The following is a 23,492-nucleotide window of genomic DNA, read 5'->3' on the forward strand; positions in this document are numbered from 1 at the left end:
GATTCACTACCGGTTTAGTTCTGATTGCCTTCACAAAATCCTTCCTTCAACCTTCAAATGATGTCTATGTGTACAGCTCTGCTTATTTTCGCATATACCTTATTGCAATCCTTTTTGCATTCACACATTTGTCTCACAAGTGAGATCTTACATTTATACCATAACCTAAGACCAATTGAATAGATCGGCTCACTAAAAGATATTACAATAAAATTAATTACAAATAAATCAATATCCGATGCATGATGTCGGTTCAATGCATTTACGATAATAATAAATCATCTCCATAACGTGTCGTGTTGATCTGGAATAGATATACCTGTCGGTGCTTATCTTGGACCTATTTGTCGGCAACAACAAATATGCAAACCTAAATAAACAATAAACCAAATTGCTAAAACCAAGTGATCGAATAATATCTTCGACATAACCAAGTAGTCTCCAAGTCATTCCAAGTGTCAGTGAACAATATAATCTGTCGGTGAACCAAATATCAGTGACTGTGTATAAGTCTGTGACTTGCCGGTGAACATAACCAAAATCTCCAAGTGTTGATAAGTGTTGACAAGTGATGACAAGTGTTGACATCAATGACAAAACCATATCAACATATCCAAAATACCAACAATCTCCCCCTTTGGCATTGATGGCAACACAAGATGGAAAAATCATCAAAGTGCCAATACAGAAATGCCAAAAACCAAAAACAAATAATCTCCCAAAGAGATAATTAACCAGAAATCAAAATACATAATATCTCTCCCCCTAGGAATAATCTCTACCCAAAATAAAAAGATAATGTGTTTTTCCATATCAATCTCTCCCCCTTTGACATCAAATGCCAAAGCAATGCAAAACCAAATAGAAAACACCAACTTATTATAACAACTACTCCCCCTGAGAAGTAGCTCTCCTCATCAAAGCCGGAAAAAGATTTTTCTGTTAATTCTATCGGTTGATGACAAACATCAACTATCTAAGTCTCTACTAGTGGGGTAGGACTCCAAGTTGCTCTCTCAAATAGTCAAATGTTTCCTTAGGAAAAGGCTTTGTAAAAATATCTGCAATCTGCTCTTTAGTATTCACATAAATCAATTTCACTTCTTTTGCTTCAACATTCTCCTTTAAAAAATTGAATTTGATAGATATATGTTTAGTCTTAGAGTGAAATATTGGGTTCTTTGATATATCAATTGTTGCCATATTATTACAGTAAATAGTTATAGATTCCTTGCATTTTACCTTTATGTCCTTCAACATAGTAAACATTATCAGTATTGTGCTTACCATCAAAAGATATAGTGCCTTTTCTTTTGATCAAACAAGCTTTATCATCTCCAAATCTTACTAGACCTCCATTGTATTCCTGAAAGGCTAAGAATTTACTCATATCACCAGTCATATGATGTGAACATCTTGAATCAATAATCTATTCATCCTTATCTTCAACTTTAGCTGCTAGGGCCTGCTCTGTCGGTTGAACAATAGGTGTCGGTTGATCTTCTGTTATAGAAACAAAAGCCCATCCATTGTCTGTTGGATCCTCATCAGAATCATCGGTAACTCCTTCATCAACATAATAACAAGATTTGTCTCTATTCTTCTTGAACTTGTATTTCTGATAGTCAGGGTTAGGCTTATATGTTCTTTTAGCTTCTTCTCTTAATCTTGCATGTCTATCAGGGAATCTAGAAGCCATATGACCAATCTTATTACAATTAAAACATTTAAAGGGTGCTTTACCTTCATACTTACTTCCAATTGGACCTTTAGGCATTTTCCTAGAAAATAGTGCTTCAAGTTCTTCAAGTTCTTCGTTTTCTCTCCTTCTTTCTTCAAGTTCTCTTGCATAAAAGGCTTTCCAATCAGATTTATCAGATGATGATGATGATGATGTAGTTGATGATGTTGCCTTGAAAGCTAGATCTGTCTTGATAGTAGTAACATGACCAAATTCCTCAAGCTCAAAAGCTGAAAGTTTTCCAACAAAAGTGTCTCTAGATACTAATGCATTAGGCATTGTTCTCAATTCATTTATAGCAGTAACTTTCATTTTATATGCTGGTGGCAAAGCTCTTAAAACTTTAGAAACAATCTCATCTTCACTTAAGGTTCCTCCACAACATTGTATACCTAAAACAATTTCATTTACTCTTTCCATAAAAGCAGGAATTCTTTCTTCTTCCATTCTCAAACTTTCATACCTGGCCCAGAAGCATTCAAGTTTTGCAATTTTGACTGTGGAATCTCCTTCATTCAATGTTTCCAGTTTGTCCCAAATAGCTTTAGCAGCAGATTTGTCTGACAATCCCATGACTTGTTGATCTGATAATGCGCCCAAAAGTGCTTCTCTTGCTTTGCAATCATTTTCTTCATCTTTAGACAAGTTAGGTGGAATAGGTTGACCTTGAGTAGGAGCAGTATAGCCATTCTTTGTAACATCCCATATGTCCTTTCCAATGCAATTCAAATGTGTCTCCATCTTGATCTTCCATATGCCATAGTTAGTTCCATCAAGTTTCAGATTGTCCTTCCTAAAATAGTTAGAAGACATTGGATCTCCTCAAGCTGTTAAACTTCTGCAAAAAGAGACCTAGGCTTTGATACCAATTTTTAGGTCCCAAAGACAATTGAGAGGGGGGGGGGATGAATCAGTTGTCCAATAAATTCAACCAAAATTAACTTAACTAAAACTTAATTCTTAATACCAATAAACCAAACTTTATGTCGATAGACAGTCTTAACAATTAATTGCAATACCGGTAAAGATTAATGCATGAAACAGAAAGACAATAGCATCCACAACACATAACACAAATATTTGTACGTGGAAACCCTCTAAGGGGAAAAACCATGGTGGGAAGCCTTACCCACAATCAAATGATACTACTGCAGATAGTATGTGTGTACAATATGGATTCTGCACATGCAAAAAGGCCAGCTTCCTAGAGCTCACTGCTCAATCACAAAATGAGAGTCACACTGACTACAATTGGATGGTTAAATCCAATGATAATGTACTGCATAAAATAGCATCTTCATATGTTGGATTCTGTACCGATTTAGTTCTGATTGCCTTCACAAAATCCTTCCTTCAACCTTCAAATGATGTCTGTGTGTATATCTCTACTTATTTTCACATATACCTTATTGCAATCTTTTTCACATTCACACATTTGTCTCACAAATGAGATCTTACATTTATACCATAACCTAAGACCAATTAAATAGGTCGGCTCACTAAAGGATATTACAATAAAATCAATTACAAATAAATCAATATCTGATGCATGATGTCAGCTCAATGCATTTACAATAATAATAAATCATCTCCATAACGTGTCGTGCTGATCTGGAATAGATATACCTGTCGGTGCTTATCCTGGACCTATTTGTTGGTAACAACAAATATACAAACCTGAATAAACAATTAACCAAATCGCCAAAACTAAGTGATCGAATAATGCCTTCGACATAACCAAGTAGTCTCCAAGTCATTCCAAGTGTCGGTGAACAATATAATCTGTCGGTGAACCAAATACCGGTGACTGTGTATAAGTCTGTGACTTGTTGGTGAACATAACCAAAATCTCCAAGTGTTGATGAGTGTTGACAAGTGATGACAGGTGTTGACATCAATGACAAAACTATATCAACATATCCAAAATACCAACATTGAATATCAATTTCAACATTTTCATTCCCAATTTCAATATCATGTTCAACATTTCCAATATCAATATCTACATTTTCCTTTTCATTTTCAACATCATGCTCAACATTTGCATATTCAATTTACTCTTCACTTGAAATAACATTTGCAAAGACAACCAATATTTGACATACCTTATCTTCTCTTCCTATGACTTTCTCTATCTCTTTGTCTATATGCTTCAATTTTCTCTTTTGAAAGTTTTCTTTCATGTTTTGCTTTCGACAAGTGTTGGTTCCCATTATACCTCCACAAAGATGCTAAAAAATGATTGCTAATGACAATTTTCTCTAAACAATTCTAAAAAAAGGATAATTTTTTCATTGTATGTCTAAATACCTATGTTTGTGACCCGCAAAAATAATGTAGGGACTATTAGAATGCTCAAAATGATCCATTGTCCTATTTTGTGTGGCTTAGGTATCATATATCAGATAATAGATATATATCCAATATCTTTTCATTTGGGCACAAACAATTTAGCCGGTTCCCTTTCTCATAGGTATCATATATTTGATTATATTTGATATCTAATACCTTATTTAGGATAGAGAGAGAGGGGGAAATGGAGAGAAGGGGAAATTGATCAAGGGGGTGGGCAAGGGAGAGAGAGAGAGAGAGAGAGAGAGAGAGAGAGAGAGAGAGAGAGAGAGAGAGAGAGAGAGAGAGAGAGAGAGAGAGAGAGAGAGAGAGAGAGAGAGAGAGAGAAGAATCAAGAGAGAGAGTAATTAGGGGAGGGGGGAGAGGGGAGGAGATGGAAGTATCAAAAAATAGAGAGGGAGAGAGGGAAAAGGGAGAGGGGTTGGGAAAGGAGAGAGAGGGCTCAAGGGGGTGGGAAATGGAGAGGGGGAGAGAGAGAGAGAAGGGAAAAGGGATCTAGAGAGATCTCTCACTTTCCCCCCCCTCTCTCTCTCTCTCCTCTCTCTCTCTCTCTCTCTCTCTCTCTCTCTCTCTCTCTCTCTCTCTCTCTCCATTTCCCCTTATCTACCTACCTATCCCTCTCCCCCTATCATTTGCCAACCCCCTCTTTGTTTTCCCTTCTCTCTCTCTCTCTCTCTCTCTCTCTCTCTCTCTCTCTCTCTCTCTCTCTCTCTCTCTCTCTCTCTCTCTCTCCTCTCTCTCTCTCTCTCTCTCTCTCTCTCTCTCTCTCTCTCTCTCTCTCTCCCTATCCTAAACAAGGTATCAAGTATCATATATTATTCGATATTTGATACCTTTCAAAAAAAGGGTGCCAACCAAAATGTTGGGGCCCTTATGAAAACATATTAGATGTCAGATGATATCCAATATTATCCGACATCCAATACCTTTTATTATTAATATATGATATATATTATTATATATTATATATTATATATTATATAATATATAAAGTACTATTAATATATTATATATTAATAAAAATTGAAGAGACATGCCAGATCATTTGTAGTTGACCGGTTTAAAGTCAAACACAGAATCGTTAAAACCAAACCTTCGTCGACAGGAGTTAAGATCCAAATATAGCCATTATTTCGATTAATTTATTTTCTTCACACAAGTGTTCGTACATTAATGTATATTAATTAATTCACATCTACCTGCCAAAAGTAAGTGTGCATCAATCATTCAGAGAGTATATTCATTAATGCGATAGTGATTTTAATCCCTTTCAACATTCTAGAAAACCACATCTTAAATATTATATAATATAATATATTATTAGTGTATTATATATTAATATATAATATATTATATAATATAAATTATATTTATAGTAAAAAACTAATAAAAATTGGATATCTGATATTATCGGATATCCGTTACCTTTGACAAAAACCTACAACCTTGTTATTTGCCTCGAGATTTCTTTGGGATTTGGCTAGGACATGCCAAACCTGGAAAGTCAACATAAAAAACTTGTTTAGGAGTTTTTCTTGCTTTTACAGACTTTGCCTCAAAGTGGTGGTTGATGACCTTTTTTTAGCTAAAATTGATAAACGAAAAGGGTTTTTTAAGGAGATTCTCAACTTTTGACTTTAATAAATAATTAATATTCATTTTCTAATAGAATTCTGACTAACGTCCTGATTGATAGGATTATTGAAAAACATCTATAAATTTCAAATGATATCACATTTTTTGAATCCAAAACATTCATCACATTCTATACTTCACATTCTATAGGATTCAAAAAATAAACTGAATTTCATAAAGTTTTGACTAAGTTATGGTGATCAAATATATAAGTTTTTATATTTTAAAAAGATGTAGTAAAAAATTCATAATTAATTATTTACTTTAAAAAAATTACAAAAAATATGTGCCACATTCGAACATGAGGTTTCTACTTATATCTAATATTTTATAAAAAATGTTATGATTTGATTGTGATTAGGGTGGTTAGACAGACACTTGCTTCTTATCTTTTTCCTGAAATTTCAGTACTATTGCATTGAAATTTCATTTTTTTGTCAAATAGATTTATTTTTATTTAGAAAACAACTAGTAGCTTAGAAACTACATTCAAATTTCTATAGATTATATTCTTACATATTTTTAAAATAATATTGATAACTTAAGGGCCACTTAAGGATCTGTTTGGCCCACCATGATCCTGCACATACCCTTAGGAGAAGAGGAAGTCGAAATGGATTTGAGTTGTTTATAAGTAGCTTGCACACATGAAACAAAAGAATCCTTTGAGGCCTTAGGTGTATATTGTGAGACATTGTATTCTCCAACAAAGGATGGTGTAAAATCTAGCAAATCTCAATCATCACCAAAGAGCACATGTTTAAGTTGAAACACTATTACAATCGTCACTGCCACTAGCAGTAGAGAATTTAGTGGATCAACTTTTGTTGGAGAAGGAACCAAATTACTGATAATTAGAGATAGTAGGTTGATATCCAAATTTTTCTTATAGGAAATTGTTTGAATTTATATCTACCTCTATCATATAATCTTGTTGCTATATATGAAATTTATCTTTGGATGAAATTTTTTATTTTAAAAATCTTTTGATAACAAAAGTTTCATAGATATAAACCAAATCTTTCATTATAAGTAGAGTACCAATTTTCAAGCCCTTCCAAGCCAAATGACCATGAAGAAAGCCAGAGAGAATGTAATAATAGATAAGAATTTTCCAATATTTATGAGAGCCCTAATTATAATTTCTATTCACTGACATGGTATGGCCTTATTTGGTGCATAAGGCCCTACCATGTTAGTGAATAGAAATAAATCCCAAGATACTACCTTCCCATTGTACAAAAGAGAATTCCCAATCCACACAATGAAAACCATGACAACCTTCACTAGGGACCTAGAGAAAGTCTTTAAGAATATACTCAACCTTAAAATAGGAGGCCTTAGGAGGAAGCCAACATGAGGATTAGTAAACATGTGTGGAATCTAAAATCTTTGAGCATATTTGAAACTTTTCTTCAAAAGAGAGAGGCTTAATAATCCAATACTAGATTTTCTTCTCAATTCTTGCCAACAAGCAAGCCATAACTTGGAAGGGTTGGCTTCCAAAGCAAAAGGTATGACTAGAAACTTAAAAATTTCTCCATGTTCAATCTATTTCTAATAGAATTAGTCTAAGTAGGCAATAATGGGTAACTGGGCATCAGAAAAGAGCATCCGAATAGACTGAATAAACTGAGAACTAAAATGAAGGGTTTGTAGCATGACAAGAATGAAGGGCCACTCTACACAACCATAGGTCTTAGAAAATTTTATTTTTGATGAGAATTGAGAGTTGTTGACATTGTTGATCCCATTCCATTCCTTCCTAGACAACAATAATATTATCTATGATATACTTGGAACCGATTAATCTTGTTTGTTTAGTTCTAACTATAAGCAAGAGCATTGAGTGCAACTTGAGATCTAGCACTTTGGAAATGACCTTGTAGGAAATATTCAATAGAGTGATAGGATGCCAGTTGTTGATATCCTTTGGATCACTAGTTTTAGGTATGAATTTGAAATTTCCTTTGTTAATTAAATTTCCCAGTAACCTAGTATGCATGGCTTCCAGGCAAACCTTGTGGAGATCACTACCAATAGCCTTCCACAAGGCCTTGTAAAATTTATAGTGAAAGCCATCCAAGCCAAGAGTTTTCTTGTTGACCTTGGAGAAAATAGCTTCTTTTAGATCCTCCTAAGAAAGGAGTTGATCATAAAAATGCATTGAGAATTAGAAACCCAACAAGGGATAGCCTCAAGACATTGTTGTAGTGTAAAATTTCTTGCAAGTTTAGTTCCCTAGGCTACATATACATTCTCATAATATTGAACCAAAGTTTAGAGAATATTAGGCAACTCATAAATAAGTTGGTTACCTTCATAGATTGTTTTGATAGCATGGTAGGTATGAAGGGTCCACAAGGCCTAAAAAAATTTCTTCGAAACTTTGTTACCAATTTTGAGACAATATAATTTGACTTTGATTTGAGTGCATAATTTTGCTAGCATAGTTGAGCAAGTTGAAGTTGGGTGGTGAGGTAAAACAATTGAGCTTCAATGGTGGCAATGACTTGGTGGAACTCTTGAGTGGTAGCCACGTATGAGTGACAATAAAATTAGGCTAGCTAACACCAAAATATGTGAATAAACTTGATAGTATGGGGTATGACATCATTCCACCATTAATTTGCATAGCACCATGGAATGGATGTGGCTAATCTGGCTCCAAAAAGGGGTTATAAACTCATATTATTGACTTTTCCAAAAAACTGGAAAAATCAAAGCCATAGCTAAATTTGCTAATCATGATCAACGATCTATAATTTTTGAAAAAAATTGTGTATTGACTTTTCATGTTATTGGCATGCGGTTTTGGATCTAGTTTAGCCGCAGCCTCATGGAAGTGATATGAGTCAAGATTTGAGATGCATTGGATACATGATAAAAAAATATCTTTTTGAGTAAGCAGAGCCATGTTGAGGAAGAACTAATCCTTCATAGGTTTGGGAGCTACAACTGTCCATTCAATGTGACATGATATGGGGAAGTGGTTAGACAAGCTAACATGAAGAAACAATTTGACATGGAAGAAATAATAGATGGCAAAAGTAAAGAATGGTAGTGGTGAAATCATGGAACCATCATGTATTTTTAAAACTATATCAAGTCCAGTGTGCAAGTAGATCCATGTGTATGATGGTGATTATATAGGGATGACTACAATTATGGTAAAAAAGATCCAATTTATTATGCATGTAGAATCAAGACTCTTTTTTTGTCAATTGTCCAATAAATAGGCAAGGTTTTACATTTATCATGGGGTGATTCAATTGTATTAAAATCCCACCCAATTGGTAACTACCATTGAATCATCTATCCAGTGCCAAAAGGAATATCTTTCAATCACATCATTGGAGGCATAAAAATTAATTACTCCAAATGAATGATTACATAAATAGAAAAGGGCTCATATGACTTTGTTAATGGGGTCAAATCTGTGATCAAACAAAATATGATGCCACATAGGTGAGAAGAAGGTAAAAACTCTACCATACTAGCTTCATGGTTCCAATAGAGATAAAAAACATTAGGCCAAATGACACAACAAGCAGTCAAAAGAAAAAATAGACACTTTAACCTCCTAAAGGCAAACAATGTCTAAATATAGAAATTTGAATTCGCATATCACAAATAGAATATTTATAAGGGAGGTCAATGAGATTCCTCACATTAGGCAGGAAAAATAATTCATTTGTTAATCAAGGTGAAATTCTCATTATCTAGTCCATCAAGAACAAAATATTTGTTCTGAACTATAATTTCTTGAGTAGCATAGCTACCAATCTGAACATTGATTTTTCCCAGCTATCCATGTTGAGGGACAAATTTTCCATCCTCAAGCACTTTGGTGGGATACAAGATCTACTTTGACCCAACCTAGGTGGTGAGGTGTGACAAACATGACTAGGCTAGGGTTGAGAAGCAATTAAACTAGGTTGAGAAGTAGAAACTTTCATCACTGACACCAAGATGTCAATAGACTGTGAAAATTTTGAGAACCTAAGACTCTTTGCCCAAAAGATTTGGGGGAGAATTTAGAAGCACTAATATTCTTGGTTTTGTGGTTTACCATAGTAGAACAACAAGAATCATCTTTGGGAGGAGTTAGTGGTCTCGTATAGGATAGTGAGGTAGGTTTAGGGTGTTGAGAAACCAATGTCCAATCACTAATCTTGTGGTCAGATGTTTGACATCGATAGAAAGTGTTTAAAAGATTGATGTACTAGATGTTTTGGGAGTAGTGAGAGTCACCTATTTGAATATCAATGCTTTTCCTTAAGGTCCTTTAAAATCAACTTCGACAAAGATTAATTGGTTAGGGTGAGTTGAATAAAATTTCTTGAGTTCTACACAAAATATAGTACTCACTTTTGATGCCATGTAGGAAGCAAAGTGCTAGGAAGGCATAGATAAACCTAAGAATTCAACCCAAACTAGGACATGAAGAAAATTATTCATGACAAAAAGACCATGTGAGTCCATACCAGTTTTAAAATGAGCAAGGAAGAACAAATATGCCATGGGCCCCAGGTGAGAATAGCCTATGTATGATTGGATTCAACAAAGCAAAAAACAAAAAACCTTTTGAATCCCAAATGGGGTCCAATATTTGGCAACCCAGTCACAAAACTTACTTTCGGAGGGGGAACCTTCCCACAAAGTAACTCTCACTTGGGTGGAATTTTGAAGCCATTTACACACCTTCAAATTTTGGAAGTGGAAGTACAATATATGAAGGTGGCTCAAAAGACTTACCTCATGAAAATCCTTCGAGATGAATTTCCTGGGTCGTTTGGCTAGGGAAGCCATGGGATGATATCATCGAGCTTTCAACTCCACTAGCAACACTTGTGAAAGAATGAAAAAATCAATGCCATTTAAAAGAGAGAAGAGGGAAGTCCCTCAAGCGTAGCCAATATGAAGGGCCCACAATAAATGCAAACAAAAAATAGAAGGTTCTTGTAGGAATTACAGTATGATGTGCAACAAAGCTAAGAAATTAGGGAACCCTAGTAGAAAAAAAACCTTTGTTTCTCTTTTCGTCATTAGTTATCGAAGAGATCATCATCTATACTTTTTTGACAAACTGTAACACCTAATTTATTTTCTTTTTTCTCTACCTAAATACAAATGCTTAAAAATGGAAAGTAGTGTTTGAAACACATTTAAGGACCTTGCTAAGTCACATTTCTTGGCTAACTTAAAAAGAATATGTAATAGGTTTTGAGCATGTGGCCCAAGGTAGAGATGTGGATTGGTGATGTGTTGGCTAAAAATAAGTTTTAGATGCCTAAGAAGAATGTAGACATCTATGTGATCTTTGATTGATATTTTCTATCTTAGTTCCTCACTTTTATAAACGATGAGCAAGACTAAATATCTTTGTTGAAAATAAACAAACATTAGAATTTGTGAAAAGATGAAATTCAAACAAGATAATGTTTGAAACTTTAAGTACGCATAACCCTATCAAAAATATAAAAAAATGAAATATACATATATATAATCCTATCGAAAACAAAAATTGAAATATGCTATAATTTTGGTGAACCAAGATTAGAAACTCTTAAATTTTAAGACCATTCACATTCCATATTATGAAGTAGGAAATATGGCCTTATACAATTTCGATCCTTATCCTTGGAATGTCTGAGAGATATTATGGCCTTACACAATTTTGATCCTTATCCTTGGGATCCATAAGAGATATTTGGTCCTCGTAGTTTTGGACCACTCAAGATATAACAATCATTCAAGGGCAGGAAGTCGAACAACAAGGTGATAGAATCTTAAATTCTCACACACGTAACAATCCAACTGTAGCCAGAGCTTTACAACGTATTGACTTCTAAGGAAGACAATGTACAATATACGCAATCTCTTCTGAAATTGACGTTTATTGAAAGGTGGAAGTACGTTTTGTTAACAAAGAAAGAGATTGGTTGCATGGCCAATCATTGGATTGCATGATTGAATTGAGTTGCATGGTTGTGGGCTCAACCACGTCGCTATGTTACGTCTATTAATTAAGCCCATGTAACATGTATTTTGCATCAATATTATTTTGTTTTGGAGCTCTGCATCAGAACTCTGGTATGTCTTCCACCATTTTTGGAGCTCTTGATTTTATTATAATGCGGTTAAAAGGGGAAGTGGGTTTTGATTGTCTCCCACTGTTTTGTTATTTTGAGTGATAGTTTTTTTCACTTATGTTAAGAAATATGGTTTGCTTGAAATGGATGCTAGTAGGTCTGTTTTCTTTTTTTTAATCAGATTGCTGTTTAGTGAAGTAATCAATTTCAATTGAAATTTGTTCAGTAAAATATTATACTGTTTTATAGTTGAATACTATGGTAATTTGTTATTTTACTTGTATATTAAATTGTTATATTTTAAAATTTGTATTTGTATGTGTAAATGTTATTTGGGATTTAAAACAATTTCTTGATATCTTAGACATTAGATCTCCACAGTTCATAGTGATAGTAGTTGTGTTTCTGGATTCAACTGTGTGAGCTTTTTTGGCATCAATGTTTTGGATGATGGAGTGCGATCCAAACATTGATGTCAAAAATGCTCACACAGTTGAATCTAGAAACACAACTACTAACTTATTGATAGTTATTTTGGGTTGGAAGAAGTGTATATTGGTAGGGATTTCCTTTCTAAGATGTACTCTATCGATTTATTTCAAGTGTATACATTTGTGTGAATTTTTCAAGGTAGATAGGGTTCAAGCAAGCCTTCTACATTGCACCAATTGTCTTTTGACTTGACAATAATAAGTTTGAGCTCTATCGAGTCTTAGAAGACTCGAAAAATTTACTCATGTAGTACATCTCAAGGAACCAATATGATAATCTTGTCTTTATTACCTATCATGCATGCTCTACAAATCTAAGTGTTGAAGTTTATCTTTCAAAAGAAATTGAAACATACAAATCGACACTTCTTAATTAATTATGCTACCTCATGGTAGATTTTCTACTCATTTGCATTTTCTCTTGGTCATAAGAATTTTGAAAAACTATTTTATTCTTTGTTTGTTGCCCTACTGCTTCTCGTGTTCCCTTGTGGGGTCAAGGGAAACCAACATTGGGAGGGGAATACGTGTGCATAAAAAAAAACTTGTCCTTACCCATCCCTTCCCTAATGAGAAGAAATTGTCCTTACCATTCACTCTCTCCCACTTGATAATTGTCACACAAATTCTAGAGGGTAGGTTTCAAAGGGGAAATAATAAATTATGGTTTAGTTTTTGGCTAACATATCTCATGGAAAATCAAGAAATGGAAAATCAAGCCCTCAATTCATTTTGGCCAAGAAAATGGAACTAACAAAAGTCACTAATTAGAATACATAATCAATGGCATAATAGTTGGGGAAGAAAAGAGGTTATGTAAATTCTAAAAATTAGTTTTTCATTAATCCTAGTTACAAGAAATTTAGTGCCACTAAATCATCATGTATTGTTCTAGCTACATTGCAACATAGAAGACCATGAGTCATTGTCTATGATATAGTTTTGTCATTGCTACAATGAACTTTAGATTTATTGATTTTTCTCTCATCTATATGTTTTGTTGCTTCTTGCTCTTTAATATACAAGATATTTTTCCCCTTAAGCAACCCCTATTTATTTTACCCTAGACAATTATGATTCTTTGGTTGTTCATTATATACAAGTGAAATTTGATTTAAGTATATGATCTTTTATAGCCATTATCATTATGACTACAATTACAAACCCAATCCCCACCTTTAAGAAGTTAATCATCATGAAGTGAGAGAAAACAAGTGATGCTAGGTCAAATTTGAAAGCCATTTCCATCCATAGGCCCACTAACTAAACATAGTATCCACTATAAACTATATGGATGCACTTATTTGTATGTTTTAACATAAATTTAAATATTGGAAAAGTTTAAAAACTTAACCCAAAACTACATTATCATATATAAAAAAAAATGCAAAGATAAAAACAACATATTTCTTTACGAAATGTTTTAAAAAAAGATTTAGAAAATATTAATGAAAAATTTGCCTCTAATAAATGTTCATAATGTAAACTATTTGATCATGTAGTAATTGCCAATTTTAGGTGTTTTTCGTAATTCTTCAATGGTCCAAAAAAACAACCTTGAGTAATGAGAAACAATACATTTTGGAAAGATGAAGTGATCGGTAAGTTTTATGTTTATGTTTTATATGTTTAGGTTTGGATTATGTTTTAGCTTTTAAAAATGTGTTTTCAAAAGAAAAAATAAAAATTCAGTCTTTAGCCTACAAGACTTTATGGGTTCACCTAACCTATAGAAATAAATTTTAAAAATATTTCCTTGAATGATGGAAGTTCTTGATGTAAGCTATTTGATTGCACTAGAAGTTATTAAATAAATCTTCAAAAAATCTCAACAATTAAAAGTCTCAAGATTAGCTAAAGATAACAAGATTAGTAAAATAAAATTGATAACCTTTGACTATGTAAAGGATCGGCGCTCTAGTTAACGCTGTTTTTTTAATAAAAAAAAAGATTAGTAAAAAATTAGCTAAAGTTAACAAGATTTCTCAACACAAAAAATTCTCAATACAAAATGAGTTTTAGAAATTTGAGAGATAGGTAAGTTTTATTTTTGTGTTTTGTTCTTTTAGGTTATTTTTTAGATTTAAAATTTGTTTTTTATTTTTTATTTTTGTATTTTGTTCTTTTAGGTTACTTTTTAGATTTAAAACTTGCGCTTTAAATTTTTTTCTTTTAAAATGTGTTTTTTAAAATTAAAATAAAATTCACTCTTTAGCCTAAAAGTCTTATGGAATCCACCCAAGGTATTACCTAGGCAACTTGGGTATTCTTGCAATCCACATGAGAAATATTTAAGACATACCCAGTGGTTATCCAAAGCTACCCCTGTTTGAGTTATATAGAGAGATTGTGGGATAACATTTATCCTAGAACATAGATTTATAAACATTGACTGTTTGGTTTTATGTTAAAATATATATTTGAGGCTAGGGAAATTTTGAGAATTGTACAAAATCTACAAATCCAAAATCTTTCAACCATCTAATGGCTATTTCTTGTTTGATAAGTTTTGTGATTAGTTTTTCCAACCTAACCATTACCAACAAGGAGACATTGACCTTTGATCTAAACTTATGTCATTTTGGGGATGCAAATTGTATACATGTAGATATATGTAGCGTCGTAAATTGTACGCACTCGCTAGGGTGGTACAATTTCGCACTTAGTTTAGCACCCGCCTTAGTGCATTTTGCATTCTGCATTGCATTTCTCCTTAACCACTTAATTAATCAAATTAATTAGGTCTAAGGCCCTATTTCATCATTTTCTACATCATAAAGTTGGGCCCTTTCACTAAAGCGTGCCCTTCGCATTTTATTCTTCCAATACACCACTTAATCAAAAACCCTAATTAAGTCCTATCTCGAACTTGGGGGCTTGGTTTCGGGGTCTAAACATCTCGAAATCACCTGTAACTTCGGGATTCTCTCTAAAATCATCATATCCGACGGCCCTAAAAATTTGGTGAAAAGTTGTCGGGACCATGGCGCCCGTGCAACATGGTCCCGGACATTTTTTCCAAAATTTTGGGAGCACGATCCAATCATAAAATAAAGCTTAACCCCAAGAAATTGGTAGGATATTCAATCTCTAGGTCGGCCAAAATACGAATTTATGACCTAGGGTTTCATACATAAGAGCTCTCTTTTCTCATTTGAAGGGATCAGATTTTTGTTTCCAGGAACTTCATATGCAGCAAAAGAGCAGATCTTTGAGGACTTCAACAACACTCAACATCATTTTATCAAGCATCTATCAAACTCATTCATCCACTTAGGGCTTGGAAGACATTGAAGAACAATAGGAGATTACCGACTGAAGATTGGCTTGTACTCCTCCCTTGAGGGTTGGGTATGATTTCGTATTGTTTTCATGTCTTTGCATAAGCTTTGATACATCATTTATTCATGCTTTAGATCACATTGCATCTTGATTTAGAGCATTTACATTATCATTTACAAGCAATTAGGGTTTACTTTCTAGGTTGCTCTAGTTTGCTTTCTTGCATTTTGGACCTTGCACACACACTAGGTCTGCACACACAATACATTTTACAAAACAACTTGGCTATTCGTGGAGGTGGAAATCACCGAAGCGGGGTTTTGACTAAGGCAAAACCCTATATAGCCGCCCCTCCCCCTTTTTAGATATTATTGCAGGTTTCGGGATTCGGACGACGCCGCGGGACACAGATCTAGAGAGAGAAGGCTGAGGCAGAACCCTGTGTGAAATTGCAGCTCAGAAGACTGGGACAGGGGCGCTGGGCGCCCTGGTCCCTGGGACAGAGGCGCTGGGCGCCCTGGTCCTCCAGACAGACAGCTTTCTGACAACTTTCCGACAGTGTTTCAGGGTGCAGAACAGTGGTTTCCGGTGCAATTTTCAGGACAGTGGCGCCCGCGCCCCCGTCTCGAACATTTTCAGTCCGATTTCGACTCTGGGTACATATCTGCATTCTTATTTTATCCTTACACTTATAGCTGTTCATTGTTTAATCTCAATTCTGCAATCTTGTTATTAAGTCATACTTGCATTTTGAGATTAGGGTTTGAACTTGCATTACTTGATCTTACAATTTCAACAAGGGAATAGAAATCCTAATAGATATCCCGTGGCTCTCTCTTTCACCAAAAGAAGTAGCCAATTGTGCGATATCTCTAGGCTCTTTCGTATTCCGTAATGTGTGTCAAAAGGTAGGATTAGGGCATGATTAACCTAGTCTCGCTTTTTTCCCTACACAATATATACAAAGAAAGTTTATTTCTTATATGAAAATGATGTTCCTAAGAAATATTAGACTTTCCTCTATACAACTAAAAGGTGATGCCCTGTCCATCCTTGACCAATTAGTATATATTTTATCTCCTGATGGAGATTGCATCTATCTCATACATGTATGAGCTTCCAAAACCATACTACAAGCATCACATGGAATTATATCTACTTCTACTTCTTGAATATAATTATGTCAAAATTAAACTATTCTTTGGATTATTTGTTAACTTGAATTTCAACTCCTTACTTCACCCATCATGTTGAGTATGAAGAGTTATATCCTCAAGCCCCAATTTCTTTATGAATTCTTGTGAAATTAGATATTTGTCAAATCATATTTATTTATCAATATGAATCAGAGAGAACATCAATCTTTATCCTCTTAATTTTAATAGAATATTTTAGTCAAACCTCTACTTTGGTCTTCTTTTCTTATTTAACATACCTCTACTTCTAGTATATTTCCCCCCTATTGAGGTGGTCATGGCCTTCTCACTGGTACTATCACTTGAGGGCAATTTCCAATATTTTCTTAATGGTGTACCTACAATGATTCTTACCATCTTTATCTTTACAAATAATTGTGGCGGTTCTACTACCATTTTATATACCCAAGTTTCCCTTATGTTTGGACGTGCTTTGTTGAGTTGATGGTCTTAAACTATGAAATCTTAATATGCACTTGACCACATGCTTCAATTTTGTGTATCTAACACCAATTTGATCATATGTAATTCCCATCATGATGACCTCGCACACATCACAAAATACCAACACATGACCAAATCATGTCACCTCCTCATGTGAAATCAAAAACTCACTAAAAATGAAAACCAGTCATCTTCTAAATGAGACATGACTCTCCCACAAGAAGATGAAATAACGATTGCATAGAAATGTCTTAATAAAACAAACATTAAAATGCAAAATTGAAACACCTTTTCTAAACAATTTTGTGTGTCTAATACCAATTTGATTACTTGTTTCATATATTCGATGACATGTTATTATGCCATGCTCTTTTTCATAAGAATTAGACAAAACTAAGATTTCATTAATTTCTGAAAGTCATCCTACCATGTTAAATTCTTCAAATTAAATAATGGGCACAATATGGTTGGGATGTTAGCTTAATGAATATATTTTTTTGGTTCTGTGCAGGTGATCCATTTCATGCTATGAGAAGTTCAAACGATTCTGTTCAAACAGATGACACAAAATTCTCAAATACAGCTTTTTATTGCTCGAGCTGGTTAAGGATAAACCATTTTTTTAGATTTGCAGCATGCATTAAGTGTAAATTTGAGTGCAAACACAATTATTCTTCAAAGCATGGCATAGTGAGGCTAGCTTTAAATATAGGCCCCAGTCAACAATGGCCACATTCCCTGTATTATGGATTCTCTAGTTTAGTCGGCCTTCTTATGCTGAGGATGGAGGGAGGGGTAAACATAAGAATCCATAATACAAAAAATGTTGTCATTGTTGATAGGGCATTGTCTTTAAATCTAGCCTCACTTAGTCATGTGTTTATATTGTTTGACAACTTTGAAGATAAGTAGAATTTTTTTTGTCTCGTCTATCTTTGGTACCTCTTTTAAGTTTTGCATTTCATGTTTGTAATGTTGTTTTAGGTCATTATTTTGGTCAATTATAGATTCACGATTTGAGTTCACTTATATATAAGCCATCTTGGTCAAATTAAATTCAAATTTATGTTTTCCATTCATCTTGAATTTTATATTATGTTCATTTGTAGATAATTTTTGAGTTTGAGGATTTTCTTTTAATTTTTTATGCTCTAGTAACTAGATGTAAAATGTATATGTGTGTTTAAAAAATTTGCAAGTTGCTTCCATACCTCCCGTTCCCACTCCCTTTATTTATTGTCCAAATTTTGACCTCACACATATTCTTGTTTGCAACACTTGCAAACTTGCTTCCCTACTCTTTCATTGTACATTTTTTGATTTCATCATCCTTTTTTCTTTGAAAAACTTAAGATCACATGCATATGTGTAATCCCCACAAACTTGCTTCCCTATTGTCATTTCACATATCCACTTTAGCTTGCATGAAAGAATATGGATTTCATTCTTCCATGCATCCTCCAATCTTGTTATCCCCTTAACCATCTTTTCCAACCTCTTAATTGAGTTCCCAATCTTTGTGCATGTTCAAAAATAATTTACATATAATTAATAGGAGGGTTAAGTGAGATATCTTGGGGTCACCCAAAAAACCTATCATTAAGTTTTAAGGGCACCTAGGTGACTAGTTATTACTCTGCTATCTTTTGGCACAAATGATTTCTTTCAATTCCAACTAGATAAACTCCATTTTCTCTTTTGATTGATATTTTTCTCTTGTATAACTAAACCCACATTTCTCCTCGCTATGTATCTTCTCCCAATTGATATATGATTCACTCTCAATCATTCCCTAGAACTATCTCCTAATCATTTTCTTATTCTCTACCCATTATAATTCTATGACCTTCTTGAAAGGAAACAAAGTATGGAAATGTTTCCTATACCAGTCTAATGAGGAGAGTATTGTAAATATTCTCAAATATTTTTATGATCCTCCAAATGGGACACCAACTCTCCCATAAGAAGATTTAATCACTAGAAGACAAAATAGAAAGTGCATTCAAAATATATTAAAATGAGTATTAGAAATGCAAGGTGGAGACTTATTTTATTAATATCCTCCCACTTGTAAAATACCTTGCAATAGAAAAAGGGAAACCAAACAACAATAAAATATAACTACTAGGGATTAAGAGACTCATAGAATCATTGCACCTTATAAACAAATCTATTCCTAGTATAGAAAATTTATAGTATTCATCAAAGTGTCAACCTTATCCAACATCACTATCCCCTCCTCTACCATATCACATACAAAATGGTAGTAAATATCTATATGATTTATCCTCACATGGAAAATGTAGTCTAGGAAAAGTGACCCTAGACTAACATGTGCATTAACCTAGTTCAACCCTTCTCCCATATAACATCATAGATGTGAGTGGGCTTGACTTGCTATCCACAAGGAAGATCCACGTTGTCCTGGAATCACACTTTTCATTATTGCATGTGACTGGAATTGGTTATGTGTGTGCGCATTGAACTAGGTAAAAGATGGATAAATTGAACAATATTAAAAATAAGAAGGAAATATAAAAAAAAAAATTGACAAGAGAGTTATAGGTCCAAAATGGTATACAAAGAGGAACTTGGCACTTAAAATATGAAGCTAATTATGCAGGTTAGAAGTGCTAGGCAACCATGTTTGAAGGTTGTGGATGCCCAAGACATGACAAAAAATGGGACCACGAAGCTCTGTACACTTGTCTTCTAAAAATATAGGTTAAACTAGTTGGATAAGGGTGTTCGGTGCCCTAGTCCTAGAGTTTTCATACATTCAAATTCTACAACATTTTTTCATTGTCTACTCAATATGACTATATTGATGTATAGATTGAAACATTTAGATAGCAACTTACATAGATGAAAAGAGGAGAAAAGGTTCTTCATAGGGACTATCCTAGTTTAAACCCCATGTTGGTGTTCCCACCTCCACAATAGAAATGAATGATGATGAAAACCGTTGTGTTCTCCCTCAAGAGTAGAGGTAAACATGAATAACATAAACCAAAATAATTACCTTACGCATGAAACCCTTCCTTAAATCTCATGTAAGGTAGTGTTGAATTGCTCTCAAGTCTTACAAAAATCTAGTACAACATAATTGTTGGGAAAATAGGTGTTGTACACCTTGCATATTAATGTTTATAATTGTAATATTTTATTTTATTATGTGAGTTGCACATGGACATGTAAAGTGTAGAGATTCCCTTGGACTATTCTCAGAACCACTTGATGATTGGTTTTGTAACATTGGGATGTTATATTGTAATTAATTAAAATTGGGGAAAGTAAATTAATAAAGTACCCAATATTAGATGTGGGGTCAATGGGTAGTTATCCAATAGCATTGGCACATGGTTTTAGCACATGGTTTTGATGTAATACCACTTGGTGGTTATATGGAAGCTTGACACTATAAAAACAACCACAAGGGTAGTTGTTTGAGTGAGCCAAGTCATCATATGTGGAGGTTGAAAGCATGGCATGGGATGCGTGGTTACATGCTTATTCAGATGGAGTGCTAGTTGATGGTTGGAGATTTGAAAGCTTTCATTATGTATTTGTAATGTTGCATTGTTGATAATACATGGATGATAGATGCTTTTGGAGATTGGGTTTTTCCCTCATGAGGGTTTTCTCAAGGTATATCTTGTGTTATCTTTGATAGGTATATTGTATATTCTTTGCATATGGATTCTAATTTGTTTGATTTCTCAATCGGGTTATGTGGAAACTATCATATGTATGGTTGCAAGTTCCCTTTTAAGTGGTATCAAAGCCATGGTTTTGGTTGTATAAACCTAGGAGTTAAATCTATGGAATGAATGAAAGAATGAAATCTAAAGCAAGATATGGGTGTTTTGTGCAGGTTTTGGGGTTGCGGATTTGTGGGAATTTTTGCAGATCTCGGTTTATAAAAATTTGTTTAAAATGAGTTTTTCTTGGATGTTCATTATGGGGGTTTTGGGGGTGAAGTTTTCTATTTGACCCCATGGGACAAAACATGACCATGGTTCCGTTTAGGGAGGACAAGAGAAAAATGTTAATATATAATTTTCCCCATTTTTGGTGTCAGTGGATTGAGTTGAAAAAACTTTTTGCTGATACAATTGTATAGCTATATGATCTACGATATAATTGTCAGAAAAAAATCATAATATTTTCCTACATATTTTAATATCCCTATCAAATTTGTTTTCAAGTCAAAATAAAAAATGAAAAATAAAAAAAGGGTTTTAATAAGGGGTAGGTCACCACCCTCGTCCCCCTTGCAGACCCACGGGCACTAACAACCCCAATACACCTGCAGACTTGTATGTCCTGTCGGCCCAGGATGTGGTAATCGATACCATTAGTATTGGTGGGATGATTTTTGTCTGGTACCTCCTAATAATGGGGGTACTGAGACAGGTAGGGCCAGCCATGTGGGATGCGGCATAGGCCCCTCCATGGGGTGCCAATAAATTTTAAAAAAATGAAAAAAAAAATGTTCACAAAAAAATGCGATTTGATTAAAATTAAATATCTGTAAATTGCATTTATTAATATTGCCACGAATTAATGTTTTTAAAATATTTATTTTTGTAGGTTGATTTTAACTCCTCATGTTAATTTATATTTTTTTATAACCGAGGAAAAAAAAATAAGCCCAATTGGAGAATATTTTTTGGAATATGGACTTAAGGCAATCTAGATAAAATTTCAAGTCCATGAATTTTGCGTATAGAGAAATTGGACCTTTTTCTTGAACAATTGGCATAACTTTCACCCGAGGAGTTCTTTTTTTTTACTTCTTATACTCGTTGGAAATTTGGTTTTAAGCACTATGTAGTGGTACATGTTTGATTCCCTGATTTTTTTTTTTGACATATTTTGGAGCCTAGAAGCTAGATGTTATTTGTTACATGGTTTTGGTCATAACGTTTGCATACATAATCAGATTTTTTATTTTGAATAGGCATTGGAGAGCATGTTCAATCTAATACATAGTGGTATTGTTATTTTATTAATTTGATAGGTATGGAGAGTTGTGTACTTGTTTGATCACTTGTAGGTGCTTGATATTTGGGGTGTGATTGTGTGAGCATCTAGACGTGTCAAGAGGTGAAACCTTGAGGGAATACATATTTTTATGAGATATTTATGATGCTAAAATTAATTATTAGATTGGGTTCTCCTTGGTACAATTTCATAGGTGTTTTGAGAGTTAGACTTTGATGGTGATAAATCTACAAGGATGTCCAAAAGTATGAAGTCTAGGACTTGTCAAGTATCTAAAGGGACTAGCCAAAATACTGGATTATATTAACCTCTTCTAATTCTAGAAAGACCTTGGGAGGATACAATATGGAATTTGTGTTGGGGTTGTTGAGGACTCAAAGGGGACATGCCTCCATATTTTTGGTGGTGGATTGATTCTCTAAAAAGGTGCACGTCATTTCCTATAAAAAGAATCACAATGCGGTTCATATGGCTAAATTATTCTTTAGACAGGTGGTGAGGTTGCACGTGATACCTCGAAGAGAGTTGTCTTAGATTGAGACACCAAGTTTACCAGAAACATTTGGAGGAAACTATGGAAGAAGATGCAAATAAACCTGAAGTTCATCTTGACATTTCACCCATAGATTGATGGACAAACTAAGACAGTAAACATAAGCTTGGGGAATTTTCTTATAGGCTTGGTAGGAGATAAAATTGAGAATTGGGACATTATCTTGCCAAAAGGTGAGTTTGCATTCAACAACTCAGTGAACTGAAGTCCTAGAAAAATACCATTTCAAATCATTATCGGGTTGTATCCTAGGGGAGTGACCTAACTCTAGGCTAAGAGCGTGCAAAAAAAAGAGTGTGTAAGTAGAGGAGTTTGTAGAGTATATAAAAACTGGGAGGTCAAGAAACACCTTCAGATCATGAACAACCAATATAAGGAGATAGCAACCACTAAGCAAAGACAAAAGATAATCTAAAGTCGGGATGAAGTCATGGTGTATCTCTAGAAGGAGAGATTATTGGTAGGCACATATAATAAGCTGAAGATGAAGAAGTTTTGGCTTTGCAAGATCATTTGAAAGTTTGACTCCAAAATTGCCTATGAAGTAGAATTACTAGAAGATGTGGACATTTCACTAATCTTCAACATTGTAGATGTTGACTCTTAATTTTACCTTAAATGCTAACAACCTTATGGGAAATTCAGTGATGGGGGACCTTTTGCACAAAACTCACTGAATGACCTCTGAGTTTGAGA

This window comes from Cryptomeria japonica, chromosome 2 (genome assembly GCF_030272615.1).
Source record: "Cryptomeria japonica chromosome 2, Sugi_1.0, whole genome shotgun sequence".
Lineage (NCBI taxonomy): Eukaryota > Viridiplantae > Streptophyta > Pinopsida > Cupressales > Cupressaceae > Cryptomeria > Cryptomeria japonica.